The sequence below is a fragment of the Lutra lutra genome, chromosome 13 (genome assembly GCF_902655055.1).
Source record: "Lutra lutra chromosome 13, mLutLut1.2, whole genome shotgun sequence".
NCBI lineage: Eukaryota > Metazoa > Chordata > Mammalia > Carnivora > Mustelidae > Lutra > Lutra lutra.
Window position 1 is genome coordinate 27,886,438 of NC_062290.1, and position 24,449 is coordinate 27,910,886.

The window sequence follows — 24,449 nt, forward strand, 5'->3', positions numbered from 1 at the left end:
TTTGCTCTCTGTGGGTCACAGCTCTGTTTGACTGAGAATAACAGGACATGAAGCAAGCACTGCTGTTTTTTCCCCTCCCAGGTGTGAGATGCTCCAGTAACAGGAGCAGCAGAAACTCCTTCCCAGAAAAGAAAAAGTGATCAAAAATGAGACAAAAAAATGAAGTGTGGCAAAAAAAATGGAATAGAACAGGTTTTTACATCCATCCCTTATCATCTTTTTTTTTTTTAAGATTTTATTTATGTATTTGAGAGAGAGAGAGAGAGCACGAGCATGAGTGGCGGTGAAGGGCAGAGGGAGAGAGAGAAGCAGACTCCCTGAGGAGCCGGGAGCCCGGTGTGGGGCTCTATCCCAGGGTCTTTGAGATCATGACCTGAGACAAAGGCAGGTGCTTAACAGACTGAGCCACCCAGGCATCCCTTATCTGCAGTTTCTACTTCCAGGTTTCAGTTACCTGCAGTCAGCCAGGGTCTGGAAGCAGATGGTTGCCCTTCTAAGGTATAATCAAAAGGTCAAAGTAGCCTAAGAGTAGGTCACAGTGCCTACATCATTCACCTCACTTCACCCCATCGCACAGGCGTTTTACCATCTCACATCATCACAAGAAGGGTGAGTACAGTACAATAAGATATTTAGAGAGAGGGAAAGACCACATTCACATCACTTTTATAATCGTTCCACTTTATTATTGGTTATTGTTAATCTTTTACTATGTTTAATTTAAAAATTAAACTTGACCATAAGTATGTATGTATAGGAAAAAAAACATAGTCCATATAAGGTTCAGTATTATTTGTGGTTTCAGCTGTCCTCCCCGCCGGGTGTGTGTGTGTGTGTGTGTGTCTAGGAAGGTATCCCCCGTGAATAAGGGGGGGATAACTGTAAGTCTGTCTCCATTCCACAAGATGGCGGTAAAGATATTCCTAAGTACCACCTGGGAGAAGAATGAAGCCCCTAAGGGGCAAAGTATTATTTCCAAGAGTGTGCTGTAGGAATCAATGCTATTGAAACCAGAGTAAACACATTTAAAGCCTGGCTGAATGTTGTTTGTGAGAAGCTCCCTTTGCCCTTAGCTCTCAGGAGGGAAACGAAGGAGAAAAAGAGAAGTGCAGCTTGACATCATACCAGGAGTTTTTTGTCCCCCCAAGAGGAGACCTCAAGCTGGAGACCAGAAGTTGCTTTCCCTCTTCTACAGTCTCGAGCTTTCCTTGAAGTGAGATGATAAACAAGCCATTTGTTGACTTTCAAGGCTGAAAATAAAGTCGACAACTAAACTGTGAATCAGGCAAAAAGAAGTTCAGAACAAAAACACTGTGCTTTGAGCAAGAGGTCATGGAATGATCCAATGACACGGACATTCGTTTGCTTAGATCTATCTTTCTTTCTTTCTTTCTTTTCTTTCTTTCTTTCTTTCTTTCTTTCTTTCTTTCTTTTTTTTTTTTAACATGGAAAGACAAATTCATCTGTAACTCAGAAGCAACATATTAAAATAGTTAAGTTAAAACTTCTTGGGACACCTGGGTGGCTCAGTAGGTTAAGCATCGACTCTTGATTTCTGCTCAGGTCATGATCTCAGGGTCATGAGATCGAGCCCTGTCTTGGTCTCTGCACAGAGTGTGGAGTCTGCTTGATATGCTCTCTCTCTCTCTCTCCCCCTCTGCCAGTTCCCCTGCCTGTGTGTTCTCTCTTTAAATAAATAAATGCAGTTTTCAGAAAAATTACTTCTTCATCACTGTGTTTTTTTAATTTCATTAGTACTGGAAAAAGAGCACGCGAGATCTAGGTTAGATTAAGTAAGTTTCCAAACATGGGAATTGAAGAAGAGCCTTTTCTCTAGGTCTAGCCAAATGGGATGATTTAGTATGAATGAGTCACAGCCCTGCTAGTCCTAATCTGTATCCACATCTCTGCCCTGGAGGGGAGGATCGGGCACTTGGAAGCACATGTTGGGCCACTTGGCACAGGGCAACAAACACTGGTTGAGCAATCACGCTGTTGCATTCAGACCCCGAAACTCAAGAATGAGAGAGGCACATAGTCTGCCCTTGAGGAAGGGAGGAAAGTCTTGTCTTTTCTGTCTCTTTGCAAAAATTGGTTAGTAGTCTTGTTTATGAGCTTTGTTTCCATATAAAACTTGGGAGGACGTGTGAGGAAGAATTGATCTGAAGTTTCTTTGGGTCCCGAGTAGGCATTTGGCCATAGCTGGTGCCCAGTGGGGTCTTTCTCCTCAGCACAGCATGACTAGTGAAGAGATTCCAATACTTTCCTCAGCAGGGGCTACAAAGTAGGTTTATTTTCCTCTCTGGTCAGGGGATGACCCATAGCTATTAAGCAGCATTCTCTTGGGACAAAGGGAGGGAATGAAGTCTAATATTGAATACAAACATTACATTCTGGGAGAACTTTCTAGTGAGCTGAGTCTGCTCCTAAAACAAGGCTTAAACATCGAGAAACATTATTGTCCCCATTTGACAGATGGGCAGGCTGAGGCAAGGACAGATTAAGAAATTCATCCGTTCTTATGTCATCTGTCATTGATAGAGCTAGTTGTAGGGTACATCGGCCTGTTGATATCTGACCATATGTCATTTCTCCTGCACAGGACCTCTGTTTGACTAGAAAATGCCTTTTTTGTGTGCTTTTGGGAAAGGGGCACCCTTTGGTCCAATGCAGCTCCACAGGTGCCTGGCTTGGCAAAAGGGTCATGGGCTTCATTTCAGTTCCTGCTTACTTCTATGGTTGGGTGCCCTTGTGCAGTAGACAACCTGCACAACTTTGTGTCATCCCTGGCTCTGTTATTGCTTCATACTTGGGAATCAGACTCTTCCATGATTTGGTGAGAAAACTGAGAGCTGGAAAAGTCAGCATGGGAGATCTGCCATATTGCAGATGCATAGTCAGTGTTTGCTCAATGAATAGATTAGGTCAGGCATCCCGTCACGTGGTCACCCTGCACCATTGCATTCTTGTAGCCATAGAGTTCCCTAAAAAGGCATGTTTAGGGCAGAGATAGAGGTTGCGGGTAGGCACACTTCTCAGTTGTGTGCCTCTTCTTCCTGAGTGTGTTAAATTCCTTTGTGAGTACTTGCTCCCAACCTTTATGAATAAGAGGAATAAAACCACTAACACCACTTGTTATTTCTTTGGGGCTGACCACACACCTATAAATAGGTGGGCCCCTACATGGACGTCTGGGAAGAGGAAACCAACAGCTCTCCTGCTTCCATACCCCCTGCAGTCTTGGGTGAGAAGGTGTGGACAAGGCCATCTGCAGCTCCTATCAGGCACACCGAGATCTGCAAACAGCCCTGAACTTCAGATGAGAAGCCCTCGGGGCGGTCTGGGGACGTGTCTTCCCGGTGGTGGGGGTCACAGAGATGGCTCAGGAAGGAGTTGGAGAAAATGGACTCTTGTGTCCAACGGCTTGAAAAACACCCTTTCAGCACCCTAAGATGGAGTGGGGGAGAATCAAGACTGAGAATGTCCCTATTTTAGTTAAAGTCAGTGGAAAACTCTGGGGAGGAACAGGGTTCCTCTCTTGAGCCTGTGTCTTGTGCCCCACGGAGCTTGCTGGGCCGGGCAGGTCCTACAAGGCTCTTGATCGCTACTTAGAGCTGCGGATAATGCCCAGTTAGGTCTGGGAAGGGTGGGAGGCTTGCTGGGGTGGGAATCTAGATAAGCCACAGAGAACTGACAGATTTAGGCCATTTTATCTATTATCAGTTGTTTTCACAAGGCAACTGTAAAAATGAAATTATCTTGTGTTGAAAAAGAGACTCCCTCCTGTCTCCTCCAACAGAGTCTAGTAACCGGCATGAATTAGTTTTTCTTTCGTGACCCAGTTCCCACAGTTTCATCTTTCTGGGGCAACTCAAGGAGTAGATCCTTGAAGTCGTCAAACAAACGCGATTTTAATTTCTACCTTTTGAGTGAAATGAAAAAAAAATTTAATTCCAGTGGAGTTAACATTTGAATGAATTTTTAAAAATTGGCTGCCATTATTTCATTTCTTGGTTGTTTATATATTAATCATTTTGGGGGGCGGGGGCGAGTGAACAGTTGGGAATTCGCTCATGGGAGGATTATCTGATTGAAGAAACGTTTTCTACCAACAGCTGAGCAGCAAGCATGACCCCCTCTGCTGTGGCTTCTGAATTGAGACACCAAGAATTTTTACTGCACATATGATTTATCCATTGGTCAGTATATTCCTGCTGCTGGAAAGATTTTATAGTTGTGCTGTGACCATATGCAGCTGAGGCCAGAAGGAGGCTGACGTATACAAGAGTGTCTTTAGAGGGGAAGATTTACTCATGGGGGCAGCCCCCAGGGGAGCAGATAGAGACCAGCTGGGAGGGGCTGTCTGATGGAAAGGTGTTTCTTAAATCTGTCCTTTGCCTTGTGAACCACAGAAAGACTCACATGGCCATGACCACGTTTCCAGGTAGCAACTGTTTATTTTCAATTGGAGTGACATTTCTGTTTTCTGTTTCACTTTTAAGGAACCTTTCTCAGCATAATTCTGACTGGTGTTCCTTCAGGAACAATGATGGGAAAGATGACTTAAGTAATGACTAGCTTCTCAAGCCTTCCACTTTGCACCAGCTCCTGAGAAACTAGCCCTCGAGCTGCGGTCAGCAGACATAATGACGTAGGAGGCTGAAGGTTCTCCACATGAAAGCAACACCACATTGTATATTTCTTTTGCTGGAAGTTTTCTTCTCTGACGGAAAGTTTATCAACTTCTGAGGTTCGTACCGTTTTTTTTTCCTCTGAATTAAAAAAAAGAATCTGTGTGATCCCAGCTTTTAGCCTAGTGTCAGGCACCCAGAAAGATCTTTAACAGCAGAGTTAATAAATAAATGAACAGAATGACCATGAGTGCTTTTGGGTCCGTGTGAGTATCTAACTGTATGGGGCTTGCTTGCCCTGTTGCCCGGTCTCATCAAAACCACAGAAAGCTTCAAAAACTAACATGTTTGGCCTCACTGATTTGGGGAAATCATTGAGCCACAAAAATGCTCCTGATGACGTATGTTTCCAGGGGCCAGTGGGCATTTCCATGGTCATCTCTTCCTTTGTTTACCTATCAAAAGGCATTGAGATCAGAAACCACATGGCCTGAAGAATTCTCCTCCTGCCTCATGAAGTCCATGGGGAAAAGATGTAGGAGGAGAGGCACAGGGTTTAGTATGTTGTGTTAGACCCATTTTCTAGTTCTTGCTGAATCAGCTCTGCTTTCTCTCTGGCCTGGCCTGTATGAATCTGCACGGTCGCGTGTAGGCACAGAGCTCTAAATTCGACCAGGCATTACCCTAACTCCCCAAACTCATCACGTAACAGGATCACATGTTTGCTCCAGTTAGGGATCTAGCCTCAATCAGTGATAGTACACCACAAATAATGCCGAGCTGGGGCGTCAAGCCCTGTCGTCACACTCACACGAGTGGCATTCCTCCTCGGGGACCCAGCTGGTGCTGTCCTATCCCTAGTTTGTGTACCCTGTCACCACTAATTCAGTAATTGTAACAGCTTGTTTGACCTCTGCTTTGAAAAGAGAGAGTGATTAAAAGGTTATTGTCTGCACATTTTGAAATGTGTGGTGAACCATTCAGCCCAGAGGTTGTGAGATTCATTCATTCACTTATCTATTATTCTGAATGCCCAGCACAGTGCCTGGCAGGCAGGAGGCAATCAGACCCTGTGTATGAGTGGCTGAGAAAAGACAGGGCATTATACCCAGTTTTTGGACAACACGCCAAAGCCGTGGACAGTTTGTAAGACACACACACGTCTATGGTTGAATGCCAGGCAGAGTTTTAAATGCTTTGCCTATATCAGCACATCGGATCTTCCTAACAGACCCTAGAGGTGCTTTTCATTGTCACCCCCAGCTTATAGACAGGGAAATTAGTCTCACACGAGTTGCCCAAGTCAGTAGTAAGTGCTAGACTAGCTGAAGCTTGAACTCAGGCATTCTGTAGGCAGAGACCGTGCTTTCATCATGAACCCACACTGCCTTTCACGGTTTTAAAATTTTATTATTTTAAAAAAGATTTTATTTATTTATTTGACAGACAGAGAGAGAGATATCACCAGCAGGCAGAGAGGCAGGCAGAAGGAGAGGGAGAAGCAGGCTCCCTGCTGAGCAGAGAGCCAAATGTGGGGCTCCATCCCAGGACCGTGAGACCATGACCTGAGCCGAAGGCAGAGGCTTTAACCCACTGAGCCACACAGGCGCCCCTGCCTTTTCCGTTTTGATACTGCTCACAGTCTTGGGCCCCCAGAAGAAGGACCATACATAAAGTAAATTCATTAAAAAAAGACCAAACAAACAGTCTCTGCTTTAAGTCTCTTCCAGACTTGACACAAATGTTTGGGATTTGGTTTAGGAGTTAGACGGGATAAGTGGAATCCAGCTCACACACCAAGGTACTGAAATCTTATCTCTGCTGATTTCTTATCTCATATTTCATGTTGCACATAAAATACCCCTGGACTTCTTTGTCTTCAGAAACCCACACAAAGGGCACTTGATTTAATGATGTCAAGTGATCCATCTTGGTACGGCAGTCTTATCACAAGTGCTACGAAACTATTTTTATTGTGTTTTCTTGTGAGCAGCTATGGAGACAGGTCCAGATCCACAGCTAATTCCCATTTTCACGAAACTTCCGTAGCAGATGGTGGGTGTTCACGTCTAGACAGTCTGTGGTGCATGAAATTAAACTAGAAGAGAAGGCTCCTGAATCTGGATCATGGATTCAGTTTTCACAGACGCCTCCCTAATGCTCTTTCTTATTTATAATTTTCAGTTATGCTATGAATTATGAAAGTAACACATAATTATTGTCACAAATGAAACAACGTAAATATATATAAAGAAAAGTTAATAGTCACTTCCCCCAACACACACACGCAAGTGTGCACGCACACGCAATCACACCAGAGTGTACACCCGTTCCTCTCCCTCCTAGAGTAGGCAATAGTAACAGCCAGGTGTTTATTCCTCTGTACTTTCCCCTATCTTAGCGAAAAATGATGCAAATATAGATGCACATACTATTATAGAAATTAATGTGCAATTTTTTATTTTTACAATTTCCTGGACTTTATTTTTTAGAACAGTCTTAGGATGACAACAAAACTGAGTAGAAAGTAGAGGTTACCCATATAATCCTTGCTTCCACATATGCTGAAGCACCCCCTTAGCGACATCCCCGTCACCAGCGTGGGACACTTGTTACAACTGAACATAACTGCAATGTATCTTTTTAACACAGTAATATATGAAGTTGCCAATGTTTGACCATTTTGACCTACAAAATTGGCTATTTCAGATGGTTCAACATAATAACAGATCCACTGATACAGATTTCTATGATAATATCAAATCAATGCATGGAGGCACAAAATTCTGTCATGGTCATTTCCCTGTGGATTGTCAAATTATTTCCAGTTTTTGAGAGGACAATGATGCTGCAGTAAACTTCCTTAACCTTTTTCTCTGTTTCTTTTAAACAATTGCTCATGGCTGTATCCCAGTTTCTTAGAACATGACTTGGCACATGGGAGGTGTTTGACAAACATTTGTTGAGTAACTAAATGGGGGAAGAGGCTCAGATGCTACCATGACAGCTGTGTGAATCTTAGACCACTCATCTGATATACCTGCCATTGGATGAGACCATGGGTTCTCCACATCTGGCCTCATTCTTCCTGCAACTCCCTGCCATTTCCTTCTGCCTGTGGCAGTCAGTGAGTGTTTCCCATAGTCACAGATTCCTTTCTACTTCCTTTAAAAATAGCTTTGTTAAAGCATAAGGTTTTCAGCATATGCAGATATGTGCAACCATCAATTTTAGAACATTTCATCCTATGTGCAACCGGTCAATTTTAGAACATTTTCATCCCTTCAAAAGGAAATCTCATAGGCTTTGTAATTGGGCTAGTTGCCTTGTTGAGTCGAAGCATTCTTTATATATTCTGGATACGGGACTCTTACCGGATATAGGCAACTTCCTTTCCACTGAAATTCTCCATGTGATATTTCCCACTTTCTTCAATGGACACTGATTTCAAGTGATGAGCCCACGAGGTGCACAGGGAGCCAGGGGGAGAGAGCTCTGTGTAAAAGTGTAAAGTATGAATGTCTCCACTGGCACTCAGGAGCAGGTTATGCCCATCTCCGTACTCCAGGAGATCCCATGGCAATTAAACCAGAGCTGGTCTTTTTCAAAAACTACCTCATTGCAGAGGCTGCTTGTTGGGCAGTGGATTAATGTCCAAAGCTCTTAGCTAATTAGTGTGGAACACAAATCACCCTTACGTAATAAGGCTTGACAGTAAAATGAGAAGTCAATGTGAATGTTTCGACTGCATGTCCACCCTTTAGAGCCTTTCAGACAGCTGGAGGAGCTGTTTGTGCCTTCTCTAGCCCACTGCCGATAACTTCCATGTTATGAGTCATGGTCTCTATTTTGCACAATTACTTCATGGAAAAATCCAAGATGATTTATATATTAAGGTTATTTTCTGGAGCTCTAGAAGGAGAATTAATTTTGCACAAGGTGAGTTCATGTCAGGATGACATTTTTGTGGATTTCTGCGATGGGAAAGTCTGAATTAGTAAGGAGACAAGACCAATGGGACCTGATTGGTGGGGTAATTGCTAAGTTGTAAATTAAGAAAATAACAATCTCTACCCAGGAACCCCTTCCAGAATTCCCTGGAATTCCTCTTAATAGACATGGTATATCTAAATTTCTATCTGAAGCTGTTATTCCAAGGACAGTTCTTTGGTTAGATGCCTGACATTTGTTTTCTCCACAAAGCTGTCTCTCATTACAAGAACATATTGGGTAAAGCTAATTGATAAATGATAAGTTTGGTTGTAATCATCAGCTCTTCAGAAACTGAGGTACTCAGTTTGTGGCACTATGAATATCTGTTTTTAGTTTATTCATCTTGGTGATTTTAAAACCACCTACCCTAAAGAAGATTGATTTATAAGAGTCTTTTTTAAAAAATTGAGATATGGGGCACCTGGGTGGCTCAGTGGGTTAGAGCCTCTGCCTTCAGGTCATGTCATGATCCCGGGGTCCTGGGATCGAGCCCTGCATCGGGCTCCCTGCTCGGCAGGGAGCCTGCTTCCTCCTCTCTCTCTCTCTCTGCCTGCCTCTCTGCCTACTTGTGATCTCTGTCAAATAAATAAATAAAATCTTAAAAAAAATAAAAAAATAAAAATTGAGATATAATTGACATATGACATTGCTTAAGGCAAGTTTAAGGTGTACAACATGTTGATTTGATAATTTGTGTATTACAATATGATTAGCGTTAACTAAAAGCTAGAACCTCTATCCCATCACATAATTATCATTTTTTTGACGGGGGGAGGGGATGAGAACGGTTAAGACCTAGTCTCTTACCAACTTTGAGGTTTATCATACAGTATTATTGCTATAGTCACTCTGCTGTACATTAGATCTCCAGAACTTATTGATCTACTGGTTGTGAGTTTGTACCCTTAAACAACATCTCCCCAGTTACCCCCCACCCCAGGCCCTAGTAACCACCATCCTCTCTTTTTACAAGTTTAGATTCCATGTGTACAGTATTTGTCTTTCTCTGTCTGATTTATCTCACGTAGTGTAATGTTCACAAGAGAGTCTTAATAATTACTGAAGATTGAAAACTCTGTGTGTAACTGAAATGCCAAATTAGAGTTCACTGACCACATGAGGGTAGTATTGACTATAAGAATGAAGATTTTCTAATTGTCTACAGAACTTAAAGCTATAAACAAGGCTTCCCAGAAGGGTGGTGATGGAACCTTGCATCTACCTGACTCTTCTGCGTGGGACATGACATGTGACCCAGGCTCCCACTAGCATCTCCCCTTTGGCTGAGGAAGAGCATAGATGGGAGGGAGACAGACCTGCACTAGACTCCTAGGTTCATCCCTCACCAAATGGATGATGTAAGACAAGTTTCTTGATATCTCTGAGACTCCATAGAGATGATGGTTTAGCTCATCTCATGGGTTCATTGCAAGGAATAAATGAGAACATGTCTATAAAATGCCTCTTCCAGTTACTGGCCCAAGGCAGGCACTGACCACATGCTACTTCCCTTTCCATCCTTTCTTTGTTTTTTGTCTTCTTTGCTCCCACCACACTGCCTCCACAATTTAGTCAACTCAGCACTTGGGAACTTGGGAGAATAGGCTTTATACCCCACTGAGAAGAGAGACAGTGTCCTAATGCCTCCCCTCAGATCTATGTGCAAAGTAGAGCTCCTTTCTAGTTATCACTGACCTTTTGGCAAAATTGACTGCAATTCTCAATTCTTAGTTCTTTTCCTTGTACAGTATCCTTCCAGTTATTTGCCTGCTCTTTCTTTCTTTCTTTCTTTCTTTCTTTCTTTCTTTCTTTCTTTCTTTCTCTCTTTCTTTCCTGAGGTATAATTGACATGTAACAATTATCTTAGTTTTAGTTGGTCTACATAATTATTTGAGATATGTGTATATTGTGAAATGATCACCACAATAAGACTAGTTAACATCCATCACCACACATAGTTAATGAATTTTCTCTTGTGATAAGAACTTTTAGGATCTATTCTCTTGGCATCTCTGAAATAATATAATACAATGTTTTAATGATAGTCACCTGGCAGTTATTCTTAACCTTGGCTGTGAATTCCACTGATCTTCTGTTCAGCTTGTAGGTGTGTCACTTAGGAGGCAACATAGGAAAAGACAACCACTGCAGTAAAAATAATGGCACTCTATAAGTGAACGAATCAATGGGATTAAATAGTTATGAAAAGATGCCCAAATCCACTGGAAAATACAGAAGCACATAACAGTGAAATACCACTGGCAAAATTTAAAAGACTGGAATACCTAGGGCATGCTGAATAGTAGCAAGCTGAATTAATGCTGTGTTTATGGAAAAACTGTGCAACATCTAATGAACTCAGCCATTAAAACAATCTATTAAAATTTAAAATACACAATTTTCAAACTAGCGGTCTGCTCTTGGGACTATATTCCTTGGAAATTAAAGCACTGGGGGGCCTGGTTGACTCAGTTGGTTAAGTGTCTGACTCTTGATTTCAGCTCAGGTTATGATCTCAAGGTCATGAGATTGAGCCCTGTGTGAGGCTCAGCCCTGAGTGTGGAGTCTGCTGAAGATTCTCTCTTTCTATCCCTCCCCATTGCGTGTGTGTGCACTCTCTCTCTCTTAAAAAACAGAGAAAGAAAGAAAGAAAGAAGGAAAAAAAAGGAAGAAATTAAAGCATCAGTATGGAAAGTTATATTTACAAGGATACTTATTGAAGCATGGTTAGTAAAGGAAAAAGCAAAATCACAAGCAAACATACAAGCTAGAAATAAAGAGCTGGAGGGGAAAAGCTGATAAAGTAACCAGTATCACTTCACCAAGGTATATTTTTAGGCATTAAAAATAAGGTATTAGAGCTACCACAGTTGCCAAATTATTATAGAATAAGCAGATAAGGGATGCAGAGAAATCTGTACAAAATGATCCAGCTTGTACAATAAACATGGGCCAAGAAGTTCCACATGTGTATACGTGTGTGTGTTTATGATGATACAAGTATAGAGGAAAATAAAGACAATAGCTTTAGGGATACTGAGTAACTAAAGTTACGGAACTGGGGGCAAGCGAAAAAGAAAAAAAAAGGATGGCACTACGCAGATCTCTGTCAAATATGACATAATTCCATTTATGCAAAATTAACGTGTGTATGCACATATGCCTAAATAAGAAATAAGAATGAGGCGTTAGAACTTGTTCTACTGAATTGTAGAGACAATTACTATACAGCAAAAAAAAGAAAGTATTAGAAGTGATGGGAATAGTATTATCTTAGTTTGTAAAACAAAAGCTCTCCCAGCAATTGTCAAGGAACCCATCCCTCTACCCAGCTGTACATATGTGCATGGGCTTTCTGACTGTGCATACACTGCAAACACGTGTATGTGCCCAGATGATGTCATGAAGGATGAACGTTAACATGTTGTATATACTTCTCTTCATGCATCTTGTAGAAGTTTGGAAGAAATAGCTACTTAAATTTTTTAAAATATTTTTGTGACTTGAAAAAATTTTTGAAGGATGAAAAGGGTTATTTTTTGATAAATTTTGTTTATTTTTTTCAAAGAATGAAAAAAACCACAGAGGCAAGCTAATGGTTATCAAGGGTTAAGAGACAGTTCATGAACTGGTGTGAAGAGAATCTGGTTGGCTGCTTCCATGGGCATTAACTCATTGTGGAATAAGTTACTGGTGAGCTGAACATGAAGATCATGAGAGGGAATGCAAGTATCCAGAGCTCGCTTTGGGCCAGACTGGTCTCAGCTCCTGCGAGGTTCAGCCAGAAGAGCTAGGCTGCAAGAGGGCATTCCAACCTTCACTTGGGTCTCGGAGGGGTCATCTTTCAAAAGCAGGCCCTGGCGGATCAAGTGCCTAGACAGAGTTTATGGTTTTCTGCCCAGAACTCCAGATTTTAAATTGGACTGTCATTGCGGCTTCCATGAAGAGTCCCAGCGTTCTAGAAACTTGAGGTTAATCCCTGCCCAGTACACAGTGAACCTGGGAACAGCCTTTCCAAAACAATTCTTTAAAAACACTTTTGGCCCCAGTAGGAAGGGAGCCGGAGGGGGGAGGGAGGAGCGCTCCATTATGTGCTAGTGGGTATTCTGCCAAGCAGAGTCGTGGCTCTGCGTAGAGCCCTGGACAGAAAATTAATGCAAGATTTTGTTTTCCCATGACTTGGGGTTTGTCCAACAGCTGGTGTTAGAATTCCAGACTCTTTTGGATCACTGGGATCGTTGAAATTCTGCTGAGCTTTAAAGAGATCCTTGGGATTCAGAGAGGTGGGACACTGAGAACCTCTCATTATCCCCCCAACATTTGTCTTTCCCCATTTGCCATAATATCACAAGGCAGTTATAGATGTTGAATCAGAGTACATGACTCCAGTGGACTTTTGTCTCCCATGACTATTTCTTTGGATGGATGTTACAAATGGATGTATGGATGTTACAAATCTCTTATGCACACTGATCATTAAAGTAACCCTCATCCAGAAAATTCATAGACACCCTGCCTAATTATGACAAAAGCATAAGAGCACTAACTGAAGAGGTCTAGTGACAATTTCTGGTAAATATTAGACCACTCACAGTGTTCCCTTTAGATTTATAGTTTTTTTTTTTTTATGCCAAGAATTCTGTATAGATGTAACAGGAGTGCAGAAATATTTCTGGACATACCACTTCCCAGTCTTACTCAGAAAATGCCTGGTCTTTGGGAAAAAATGGTGTAATCCAGACACAGCAAAATACAGTTACTTTGGGTAAATTTGCATTCTTTGCACTTCAGCTTACTTCTGACAATTTCTGAAGTGACTACTATGGTTGCAATGACAAACCACCCAGACTCACCATTTCTCCGTCAACTAACAGAGGCTCTTCATCCCTCAGTCTATGTATTTCGTTTAATTTTTCCCTTGGCAGTTTTACCATACATTTATTATTTTATTATTATATATTTTATATATATATATATATATATATATTATAAGATGCCTCAAATATCACTTCGTAGGCATTCATTCCTATGTTTATCTGAAGGAATGCCATGATGATGAATATATTTTTTCAGGATGGGCTAGGTTATGCTGTTGTAACGAATCACTCTGAAATCTCAGTGGCTAAGCACAACAAAAATATATTTCTCGCTAATCAGAAACTCTGATATGTGACATGGAGTCTCCCACATCTGGTGAGTTGAGGATTCCCTTTAACTCATGAGGTCATCCTCTCACCCTTGACTTCCGGAGTTGTCCTAGCCAAGGAAGAAAAAGATGAAGGTGACCCACTGACTCTTGAGTGCCTTGGAATGGAGATGGCACATCACTTCCTCACAGTCCCAGGTGCCAGATGCAATCATGTGGCCCAGACCCAACAACAGACCAGTATGAGTGCTGCAGGGAGCCCACAAATATTCTGTGAGTGCTAACAGTCTCTACCAACCTTGAGTTTGTCTTTCTTTCTTTCTTTCTTTCTTTCTTTCTTTCTTTCTTGGAGAGAGGGAGAGCACAAGTGGGAGGAGGAAGAGGGAGAGCACAAGTGGGAGGAGGAAGAGGGAGAGCACAAGTGGGAGGAGGAAGAGGGAGAGCACAAGTGGGAGGAGGAAGAGGGACAAGCAGACTCCCCACTGAGGGTGGAGCCCGATGTGGGGCTCTATCTCACCATCCTGAGATCACGACCTGACCCGAAACCAGAAGTTGGACGCTCAACCGACTGAGCCACCCACATGAACCCCTAACCTTGAGTTTTAAAAAAATAGTGAGATATAAATTAAAAGCCAGAGCAATATTTTCCAATGTTAGCTGTCTACATTTTATTACTCCTAGTACTACAAAGGACTTAGTGGGGAAAATTTGTTTTTCATGGTAAAGCTGGCCTGGGAAAAGCTGTGGATTGTATTTACCACATTGAATGTATAATGTGCAATTAGTTAGTAAAGGTTTTTAAAAGTGTCACATTAAAGAAATCTATTTCATTAGAATAAGCAAGATATCAGAGTGCCTCAGTTTATTTTTTCAGTTGATAAATGATTTTTGAACACCTACTATTTGCTAGGGGTTGAGCTAGACTCTGGTGTGTGGGGGAATTAGATGCATAAGGCTTTTCCCTTACCCACAGGGAGATTAATTGCAGGGGAGGAGTATGAAGTGATTCCATAGGAGTGCTCACATTACAGTAGAGGATAAATTTTTACCTATTCATCAATATCTTTTTATGCCAAACAGTCTTGTGATTCACTTGAGCTTATCTGGCTATGTCACAGCATATTCTTCCTATAGTAGGAAGGCAACTTTTTTTTTTTACTTGACTTTATTTTTTAGAGCAATTTTAGGTTCATAGTACAGTATAGCAGAAGGCTTGGAGATTTTCCATATACTCTGTAAGAAAGGTAATTTTGAAATATAATGACACTAGGTTTTTTTTTTTGTGTGTGTGTAGTTGGCAATTTTTCTTAATAGTATACACTATAAAACAGTTGTTTTAAAGATAAAATACCATGGGATGCCAAATTAATAGCAAAATATACTGATGTAGCAGATTTTTTAAATTAAAAAGAGGTACATTCTTACAACAAAAAATATTAAACAAACTTAGAGTACATGTAAGTGTGAAGACTCTCCTACAGCCTTTAATCTAAGTCATTTCATCCTTTTTTTTCTGGAAGTAAACACTGTTACCATTTTCCCTGTATTCTTCTAGAGATCATCTACTAGTATATGTTACGCATATGCACACACACATATATCCCATTTCTGTCTGTCTATTTATCCATCTATTATCATCTATCTGTTTTTAAACACGAATGAGAACTTGTGAAAGGGCTAGTCTGTATTTTATTTATTTAAAGATTTTATTTATTTGACAGAGAGAGAGCGAGCGAGCACAAGCAGGGTGAGGAGAAGCAGAGGGAGAGGGAGAAGCAGGCTCCCCACTGAGAAGGGAGTCCAACTGGGAGCTTAATATCAGGACCCTGGGATCATGACCTGAGCCAAAGGCAGATGCTCAACCGACTGAGCCACCCAGGTGCCCCATATATATATTTTTAATATTTTATTTATTTATTTCACAGAGAGAGACACAGTGAGAGAGGGAACACAAGCAGGGAGAGTGGCAGAGGGAGAAGCAGGCTTCCCGCAGAGCAGGGAGCCTGATTCCGGGCTTGATCCCAGGACCCTGGGATGATGACCTGAGCCGAAGGCAGATGCTTAATGACTGAGCACCCAGGTGCCCCTAAATTTGTTTTTTTTTTTTTTAGTTAAAAATATATCTAAAATTTCATCCCCGCCATGCCCACACTTTGGATTTACCATAATTTATGTAGCTAGTACCCTACTGATGTTATCATTTAAGTCAAAATGACTTCTTATTTATTTATTTGACAAGAGAGATCACAAGTAGGCAGAGAGACAGGCAGAGAGAGAGAGAGGAGAAAGCAGGCTTCCTGCTAAGCAGAGAGTCCAACTCGGGGCTCGATCCCCAGACCCTGGGATCATGACCTGATCCAAAGGCAGAGGCTTAACCCACTGAGCCACTCAGGTGCCCCAAGTCAAAAATCACTTCTAAAGTTGACTTAAACAAATCTCGTGTTTTTAAGTTTTTGAAAAAAGCCCTAAAAGTAAATTAAAGCCCATTCTTAAAATGTGATTCTTGTGAGACATTTTTAATATCCCAATGAGTATTTTTAAAAAGTGTGCTCATTTGCTTTTTTAAAAATTTCTTTTTGTTTTTCTTTCTCCTTTTTTTTAAAGTGAGCTTTTTTTTAAAAATAAGATTTTATTTATTTATTTGACTGAAAGAGAGAAATCTACAAGTAGGCAGAGAGTCAGGCAGAGAGAGGGGGAAGCAGGCTCCCCACTGAGCAGAGAGCCCAATGAGGGCCTCAATCCCAGGACCCTGAGATCATGAACTGAGCGGAAAGTAGAGGCTTAACCCACTGAGCCACACAGGTGCCCCAAGTAAGCTCTTTTTTTTTTTTTTTTTTTAAAGTAGGCTCTATGTCCAACGTGGGGCTCAAAGTCATGATCCTGAGATCAAGAGTCCCTTGCTCTACAACTGAGCCAGCCAGCTGTCCCCAACTTCTGTAGTTTTAAACATGTAAGAATATATCAAGTTCAGGGACGCCTGGGTGGCTCAGTTGGTTAAGCAGCTGCCTTCTGCTCAGGTCAATCCCAGCGTCCTGGGATCGAGTCCCACATCGGGCTCCTTGCTCATCAGGGAGCCTGCTTCTCCCTCTGCCTGCCATTCTGTCTGCCTGTGCTCGCTCTCTCTCCCTCTCTCTCTCTGACAAATAAATAAATAAAAAATCTTAAAAAAAAAAAAGAATATATCAAGTTCATTCTACATGTGTATGCATGCATTTTATCTGTACCTTAAAAATGTGGTTTTTTTCCTTTAAAATTTTTTTTCCTTTTAAATTTTATTTCTTTTAAAAGAAGATTTACTGGTTTAGGTGTAAGACCCATTAGGAGAGAGCATGTGTATAGTTTTGAATTCTTAGAAATACCCCCTCTCACATAACATGGGTGGCTTTGTTGCACAGTGATAATTATTGATGATAATTCCACACCTATTGTGGAATTTTACAAAGATGTTCATTTTAAGTTCTTGCATGTAAAAATGTTAATGCTTTCTGAGTTATGATGAAAACATACGAAACTCTTGAGAACACAGAACTTTAGGGCAAAAGGGCTGTTAGGTTTCTCTTCGGATAGCCTATGTTTATAGGAGGAAGGAGAAGGAAGGGCATTATGTTTTCTCCCTCACCTAAGATGGAACCACTGGAACGCTGGGACAGATGGAGGGCTTGGGCCAGAGATCTCTCACCTGCCGCAGCAGAGAGCAATCACTCTCCTCTCTGAAGTGATTTACAAACACCAATGAAGCTTCCCAAAAGCCATGTAAGGTAGGGAGGTTATAATTACCCTGTTTTACAAATGGGAAATTCAGACAGAAATAGGTTCAGTGCTTTGCCGCGGGCACACTGTGGTTCCTCCCAGAGTTATCCTGACTCCCCAAAGGACATTGCCTTCATCAGCTCCACTCACACCCCTACCCTGGGTGGCACTGTTCTGAGAAACCAAGAGCAGGTCTCCAGTAGGACAGAGAAGTAGGGAACTGGGGCCACTGTGAGGTCATTCAGTGACTCCACACAGATAACGCTCATTAGCTGTCTAAGGGCAAAGACTGGGAATGTCTTTTCATGTGGATGTGCCCCAGTCGGCATTCAGCGAGGACCTGCTGGTAATCTGGCGAATTACCTAGTTTATAAAGGCAACATTCTTTCCCTTAACTTTTTTTTTTTTTTAACAGAATTGGGGGTGGAGGAGATAGGCAGAGGGGGAGGGAGAGGGAATCTCAGACTCCCTGCTCAGAGCAAGCCGATGGGGAGCTCGATCCCACAGCCCTGAGATCACCAACCAAGTGGAAATCAAGAGTGGGGACGCTTGATCAACTGAGTCACACAGGCCTCCATCTCCTGAACTATTTACATTGTTGTCCAAAGATTTGACAGAATCCAGATTTCAAAGGGTATCATTTTTCATAATAATGGTTAATTTTTCCCCCAGAATGCTGTTTTAATATATAAAGCAGGGGCGCCTGGGTGGCTCAGTGGGTTAAGCCTCTGCCTTCAGCCCAGGTCATGATCTCAGGGTTCTGGGATCGAGCCCCACATTGGGCTCCCTGTTCAGTGGCAAGTCTGCTTCTCCCTCTGCCTCTGCCCCTCCACCTGCTTGTGCTCTGTCTCTCAAATAAACAAATAAAATCTTTAAAAAAATGTAAAGCAGAGCTGAGAAAATGGCTGATATAGAATGATATATAGATTGGCAACCTGGAAATGAGGAGTGGGGCCTATCTTGACACTTGTCCTAATCCTATGACATTCAGATGTAGTACTTGTTCATATTGCTGGAATTCTGAAGGTGAAAACATATGTAAGGGAAAGTGTAAAGAGAAACCTTTTTGTAAATATCATTCATTCATTTCCCATTGGTTGGGGATAGGGTAAGTCTGGGGGAAGATAAGAATCAGAGAGTGAGGGGTGCCTGGGTGGTTCTGCCGGTTGGTTGAGGGGCCAAACTTGGGTTTGGCTCAGGTCACGATCTCAGGATTATGAAACTGAGCCCCGGGGCTGGCTCTGCACTCAGTGCAGTCTGCTTGTCCCTCTCTGTCCCCCTCTGCCCCTCCCCCTCCTCGCTTTTTCTCTCAAACATAAATAAATAAAATCTTAAAAAAAAAATCACAGAATGAGTAAATTTTTTAGAAATGGTGCTTTATTATAGCTCAAGAATTGAGGAACCACCTCTGACAGGTTTTCTGGGATCCACGACAGTGGGGACCGCTAGTGGGCAGGCTAAGTGAAGGACACGCATGCTGCTTAAGGAGAAGTCCTGCATGGAATCTGGGACAACACATCTTAGGCAGTGTGCACGTACACACACACACACACACACACTCACAGGCATGCACAATCTATGTTATCATACAGATTTCTCATCAGTAAGTGTGTAAAACGAGATAAATACATAGTGAGTACATTTACTCCATTATACCTTCTTTTTTTTTCCCAAAGATTTTATTTATTTATTTGACAGACAGAGATCACAAGTAGGCAGAGAGTCAGGCAGATAGAGATGGAGAAGCAGGCTCCCCACTGAGCAGAGAGCCCGATATGGGACTCAATCTCAGGACCCTGGGGATCATGACCTGAGCTGAAGGCAGAGGCTTTAACCCACTGAGCCACCCAGGCGCCCTCCATTATGCCTTCTGTGTATGTGTGCGTTTTAGTTATTTGGGCAAATGTCTTGCCTCGTAATAAGGGGTGAGCTCCTGGAAACTGGAGGGACTAGACTCTTCTGGTCTTTTTCACCCTACCTGAGACACAGCACAGTTTTTTGCTTATCATTTGTTGAATAATATCCAACTACATGTAAAGAAGGGTGTTGTCTAATTTCTTAAGAGACTTAAGGCTCTGAAACGCTGGCCAGGTTTGGTTTGCTTTTTCAGAGCTTTTCTACCTGGGAAATGAATCTAGAAGTCTCTTTTAGAAAGGGCTTTCTAAAAAACCCAATGTAATTACTCCTGATCTAGAGATAAGGCCCAAAGATAAAGACTGAAGTTTATAATTTAAATGTCTTCTTTACCAATCTCACCTTGTTTTGTTCTGTAACCGTGAACAATAGTTGACAAAAATCAGGAGCTACCATAGGAGATGACAAAACACCAGGGTGACTAATATTTCTTTACCCCACCTGTATTTCTGGGGTTTAGAATTTCAATACATTTCAGTGGGTTCTCTGCTATTTTTCTCTTTCCCTGAACTCCTAACCAAGTGAGTAACCTTCAGTGTTTATCCAACTTTTCATTTTCTCTTGAAGTGTTCTGGTAAAGTCTGCAGATGTTGAAACTGCCTTTTAAAAATGCATACGTCTCTAGGTTTTTAAAACTTAAAAAATCAAAACCAAACCAAACCACAACATAAAAAATTCAGCCCTTTTGTGTTAGTATATAGATAACTCAGAACGTTCCTTGAGGAATGAATTCCACTCAAATTTATCCATCTTTGGATTTTTATTTCAATGCAAGTTTCTTGCTGCTTTTTCTCACTGGCTGTGATCCCTCCTCAACATTTGGTTGCTTTTCCTCCCAGGTTAGCTCACTTCTCGTAGTTAGTTATGACTTTTGGGTGGTTGTTGGCTGCGGTGAGAATTCCCACTTTATTATTTTGTGACCTCTCCATGGTCCTGGGTGTTCATTCTGCCAGCACGGGACCCTTCCTGCTCCAGCCGCACTCATCCACCTGTGGGTAGATCAATTCCATCTGTCCTTAGCATTCTTTGAACAGTGGCTCAATTCAGAGCCATAAATGCCCGGATCCATGAGCTAATCCAGTCTCCCTCCTTGATAGACTCCATGACAGGATCACAAGCCGCAGGGTCATAAACATCATTTGAGTGCTAATAAATTTCAGGCTTTGAAAGGAGGTGTTTATGTCTAGCAAGAGATACTCTTTGCAGAAGGAACTTTCTTGGGGCATCTGTCATTTGTTTGGTGGCGGGGACTCCTTGGGGGCCTGGCAAGAGAATTTCTCTCAGGTATGATGTAAAGGGAGGAGGGCGCCATTTGGTAGCAAGAGCCCTGAGACTGCCCGCCGCCTTCTCTTGGTCTCAGCCCCTGCCCGACACCTCATTCTTTGTGTGATTGATTTCAGAGAACATCTTTGGTAGTGGCCTCTGTCTACCTATAACGGAATAGCCATGCTGGGTTTAATCTACTGGGGAAAGCGTGCTAATTTTTATTACGTTTTCCAGCCCCCTCTGATTTCCCTGGGTGCATACTTTCCTACTTTGGTGACAGAATTTTGGGACTTTGACCTTTCGATCCAAGGTTTTGGGTTGGATGATAGAATAAAATGTGAGATTTTGTTCTGCAGGTGTCTCTAAAAATACGATCAGTTCCTATTTCAGTTGGGCTGCCTGGCATGGTCTGATGTGTTCATCCGGCTGCTCAGACAGGACTGTATTGGTCAGGAAGCATTTAAGGGTGATCATCTACTTATTCAGGACTCTTGGCTGGTGATGGAGATCCAAAGGAAAGGGAAAGTGTGGCCATGTAGTCTGGCTGAGGAGAAAAGAAGCAGGATAGTGAGGAGTAGGTGAGCCCGTGGCTGATCGAGGTGCGGTCCACCCCCCCTCAGCTCGGACAGTCCTGGGGGGCTGCGGACCACAGCCTTGGTCTTGTGGATGCTGTGAAGTCAGAAGGGGTCATGAGGACCTACAGCCTGGCTTCTCCAGCTGGGCACCAGGAGTTCTATTTCTCTGCCACTTCAGCAGACTGCTTTACAAAGACAGGACAGGAGCTGCTGTAATCCTTCCACGTTCCCAGGATGGTGGGAAGGTTTGGTTCATTGTGGGTACTTGCTGGTTTGCCCTGCTTCTCCCCTTCAGCCATCCCTCTCGTTCAGATGCATCCACTCTGTTTTGGAAGGTGTGCCAGGTTCAGCAGTGAATGCAAAACTTGTTCTTTGCAACAGATATCCAACTGTCATAGAACGATTTGGGGGTCAGAGACGGAAAAGAGGGCAGCAAGTCAGTTTATGTCAGTCGTCTGTGGGAGTTCCACCAAAAGGCGGGTAGGTCTATTTTTAAATTTTTATTCTTAATTTTTTAAAAGCTTTTATTTATTTATTTGAGAGAGAGAGAGCATGTGGGTGGGGAGAGGGGCAGAGGGAGAAGCAGACTCCCCTGTTGAGCAGGGCGCCTGATGCAGAGCTCCATCCCAGGACTCTGGGATCATGACTAGAGCCAAGGTCAGATGCTTAACTGACTGAGCTGCCCAGGTACCCCTACTTTTTTATTTTTGAAGGTGAGAGGCCACGCACCTGCCATCAGCACGTAGTCCCAGACCAGGGAGAAGTGCTGCGGTAAACCATAGCTCCTGTTGTCAACTTTTGCCCTAACTCCTAAGTGTTGCCCCCTTTCGGGGGCCTCTCCTCCACCCCCCGCTTTATGAAATATGTACCTGACACCATGATGGATGGAGGCTTCTCTGTGTAGGTACTGTGGGTAACGAGTCTGCAGCTGATTAAATCACAGGTTTCCTATATCATTCCTGGGAGTCGTGTAGCTCAGTTCTGTGAGCTGACAGTTGTACAATAACACCTTTTGAACTATTCCTGGTCTCATGCCAGAAAACTTATCTTTTAATGGTTCTGTACCCACCTCCCAACTCCGAGGGCAAGCAGAGAAAGGAAGGAGTATGCTTTGAAAGAAATTCCAAGCTTCTGTTAAGTCTTTTCCCATTTTGCCGTCCAGTTTCTCGTTGATGAAAGCATCATGGGAAACAACAGAAGAGCAGGTTGTTTTCGATCGTCTGCATGAAGTCCAAGTTCATCTATTTTAACGCTTCTGTTGAATGCTTGCTACATACCAAACACTCTGCTAGGTGCTGAGGACAGCAGCTTGGCGCACGGTGTTTTGTCATTAGCATTCTTTGTGATTTTCATGATCTAAATTGCTTGTCATGATTATGAAATAGGCGCATTCATGTCTGTTTTTTGTTTGCTTGTTTTGATGAAGGTCCCATACTAGAAAGTAGAGAGCAATGATATCTTCTTTCTCCCACGTTTCCCCATTTTCCATAACCGAAATAGATACTGTTCTATGAAAACTCATTTCTGTAGGATTGTCTGGAGAACCTGTTAATGTAGCAGTGCATTTCTAATTTTTTTTTTTTAATAAAGACTCATGAGAGAAATTTCTTTCAGGCCTCACCTGCCTGAATATCTGGAATCCTCCCAAGTAAGTGGTTTGCCTTGGTCTTGTGGATGCTGTGAAGTCAGAAATGTGTGTTTCTCTCTTTGTGGAGATGTTAGGACACTCACGCTAGTTAGATCCCAGGGTACGTCCTGTAGCATACATTTCCCCCTACTAATGCTATTTCTAACTTCATTTAGTTTTCCTGCCCCTATCTTCTTATGTTTGGGCTTGCTCACTTATTTTAATCTTACAGAATTATTTATGCACATTTTAATAAATCTTGAATTCTGCTCACAACGACTTGGAGGTAGGTATTCATAAATACATTAATAAAATAGGAAGAAAAACTGCCGGCTGCATATACTTATGTTTAAACATTCCTGGAGGTTTCAAGAATGTATCTAGCTGGTTTTTATGTGCTTCAGGTCCCCGAGTAAAAAATTCATAAACAGCTGGCCCCTCGTGTGGTTGAAAATCCATAAATCCATGGATAATCTTTTTTTTTTTTTTTAAGATTTCATGTATTTATTCAAGAGAGAGAGAGAAAGAGAGAGAACAGAATGTGCAAGAGAGCACAAGCTGGGAGGAAGGGCAGAGAGAGAGGAAGAAGCAGATTCCATGAAGAGCAGGGAGCCTGACTCAGGGCTCGATCCCAGGACCCCGGGATCATGACCTGAGCGGAAGGCAGATGCTTAACCGACTGAGCCACCTAGGCGATCGCCAAGGATAACTCTTGCCTCCACCAAAATCTTACCTACTAATAGCCCCTGTCTACTGGAAGCGTTGCCAAGAACACAAACAGTTGATTAACACATATCTGGTATGTGATATGTATTATAGACTATATTCTTACAATAAAGTAAGCTAAAAAAAACCACAATGTTATTAACAAAGTCATCAAAGAGAGAAAGCACATTTATAGTACTATACTGTATTTATTGAAAAATCCACGTCTAAGTGACCTGTGCAGTTTGAACCCACATTGTTCAAGGGTCAACTATACTTTGAAAGAGTTTCAAAGTCAAGATGGAACACAGAGATACCTGGTTTGTTTTTGAGAATGTTCTTCATTTATTCTTGTTGGAGTTTGTGTTTACAGATTTAGACAATGTATTTTTTTCCCATTTCATATTATAAAGGTAATAGAAGCTCATGTTAAAAATGTCACACAGCATATACATTGGAATTAAGTACGAAATTAGAAGTCTTTCCCCTTCACAACATCTAAATCTCATGCCCTATCGGTAATGACTTTTCTCTGTATGTAGAAAGATATGTATACGTATGGATACTTGGGTTAATTGAATGAATCATATTCTTCTGCAAAGTAGGCTTTTGTAAGTTGACAAAATATGGACTTTTTTCCCAGAGCGATAGTTAGCTGTCTTTTGTTCTTTTTATAGCAGCACATTATTCTATCGTGTGAATACTTCATACCTTATTTGACTGGTCTCCTAATGATGGACACTTAGGACTCCCCTTTCTTGCAAGCAAACATTGTTGCAAACAGTGTCTTTGTTCTTGCAATTTCTATACACCTGTGGGAAAGATACTTTTCTGGAAACATA

General features: G+C 42.1%; 1 long non-coding RNA gene across 1 annotated transcript; it reads left to right on the plus strand.

Annotated features, from left to right (window-relative positions):
• The first annotated feature begins 3,166 nt into the window (after window positions 1-3,166).
• LOC125083509 (uncharacterized) lies at window positions 3,167-23,470 on the plus strand. Its single transcript, XR_007122291.1, has 4 exons — window positions 3,167-3,244; window positions 4,116-4,444; window positions 4,542-4,750; window positions 22,890-23,470. It is a non-coding gene; the product is annotated as an uncharacterized LOC125083509 (long non-coding RNA).
• Window positions 23,471-24,449: the final 979 nt, after the last annotated feature.